The sequence below is a fragment of the Rhagoletis pomonella genome, unplaced genomic scaffold (assembly GCF_013731165.1).
Source record: "Rhagoletis pomonella isolate Grant_MI unplaced genomic scaffold, Rhpom_1.0 Rhpom_scaffold_00013, whole genome shotgun sequence".
Classification (NCBI taxonomy): domain Eukaryota; kingdom Metazoa; phylum Arthropoda; class Insecta; order Diptera; family Tephritidae; genus Rhagoletis; species Rhagoletis pomonella.
This window is the reverse complement of record NW_023458567.1, coordinates 19774903-19776800: the sequence shown is the minus strand read 5'-3', so window position 1 is coordinate 19776800 and position 1898 is coordinate 19774903. Positions and strand designations below refer to the sequence as shown.

At 32.0% G+C, this 1898-nt stretch overlaps 1 protein-coding gene across 1 annotated transcript in view; it reads left to right on the top strand.

Annotated features, from left to right (window-relative positions):
• LOC118748391 overlaps positions 1-1898 on the top strand; it is a 199178-nt gene that overhangs the window by 190585 nt on the left and 6695 nt on the right. The window lies entirely within an intron of this gene.

Here is a 1898-nt window from a genome sequence, read left to right as displayed (position 1 = left end):
AAATACGGATATATTAAAAAATTAATAAATAAGAAATAAATAAAAATTAAATAAAGGAAAAAATACAATACAAAAAAAAAATAAATAAATAACGTAACCAAAAATAAAAACTACCAGAAAGACTAAAAAAATAAAAAATAAAGAAAAATTAGTAAATTATAAATATAAAAGCAAATTGTAATAAAATAAAATAGAAGGTTAGGAAAGAAGGAAAGAAAATGCATAAAAAAGGAAAGGCAAATAAAATAACATAAAAACGGAATAATAAATAAAAAAATTAATTAAAATAACAAAGTTAGCAGTGCGCGCTTCAACTCCGCAGGGCCTGGGGTCAAGCCCGGTTCAACCCAACATCAAAAAAATTAAGTGGCAAAAAATTACCGTTGATTTTTTAGAATTTTTTTCGGTGATGGTGTTGCGAGTTTCTTCCATTTAAAAATTAATTCTGTTTATTCGTTATATAGAAGCAAATGGGACAAAAAAAAATCTAAAAAATTAACGGTAATTTTTACTACTTGAAACTTGCACATTATCAGACTAAAATTGAATGGGCTATAAAACTGCGTACTCGAAAAAATTCTAACACTTCTGAGAAAAAAGTTTGAAATTTGGGTTAAAATTTGTTTCGTTTGTTTGTAGTCTTTTAAAAAGTTTTAAACTTGGTTTTATAAAAGTTTTGTTAGAGAATTAACTGTATTTTAATTGAAAATTCTTAAAAATAAATAAGTAAATATAAGTGGCAAACAATAGCACCTTGAAATGGTGGGGTGGTGCTATAGATATGTCCAATACTGTATATACATATTCAAATGCTGGAAAATGGTCCCACACCCCATAGTGAGTAAGTGCCTATGTGCCTCAGCGCTTAAAATAAAAATTAAAATAAGTGCTTTATTAAAAATTAAAACCTTTACATTAACCAAAATGAGTTGACCTGACCTTCTCTACTTGGCGTGCAGACATTCTTACATATGCACACTCTCAATCCTTAACGCTGATTGCGCATATTAGTATGTATCTCAATATATGTGAATATATTTGTATGCATGAGTGTTTGCTTTTATTTTACTCTTTGAGTACATTTTATCTGTGTTTAAAAATGTCCACAGAAGTATTTATAACCAGACCCGCTCATTTCCATACATACACCTTTTTGTATTCTGAAAATGTTTGGTTGTCATTCATTTTGCCCGCATTAACCCAACCATCCGCTGCTATTCTTTTAGGGGCACTCGTGCTCGCATATACACATGTACATAGATATGTATTTGTCGCCCTCATTGCAGTTTCCTTCATTAGCTGTTGTTGGGACGTCGCCGTCTGTGCCTACTTTAAATTTTCGGCACCTCCTGCCGTTTATCGTCGGTATTACTGCAAACCGCGCTATGTCACTTATTACCTCTCGTGCTTAATTGGTCTGTTATATGTATCTGATCGCTTCTGACAATCGTTCATCTTCATCAGCCAAAGCTAAGCAGTTTTGGCATTCGTTTGTTAGGGTGTAACGATTTGCAGATGCATTCCGGTACAAGTAAGATACCATCTAAGTGTGAAGTGTAATAATAGACATATACCGTTTTGCCGTATCACCGATGTTATATCAAGGTGTGCATTCATTCATATGAATGAACATCACAAGCCAACAGTTATCGGCCAACTCCGCGTTCAATGTGTTGCACTTCTTTGCAAAATATCTACCTTATTATTTGTCCTTTGCGCCACAGATGTGTATGTGCAATGAGTTCACCACCGTAAGCGGCAGGCGAGCAAACAATTAATTAACTTAAACTTTTTGATTTTTTCATGTGTTTATTTTGCTCAAGTTGATTTTCTTTTGTTATTTTTTTTTTGTTTTTTTTTTTGTTTCCGTCTGAAATGCATTAAATGAAATTTACACT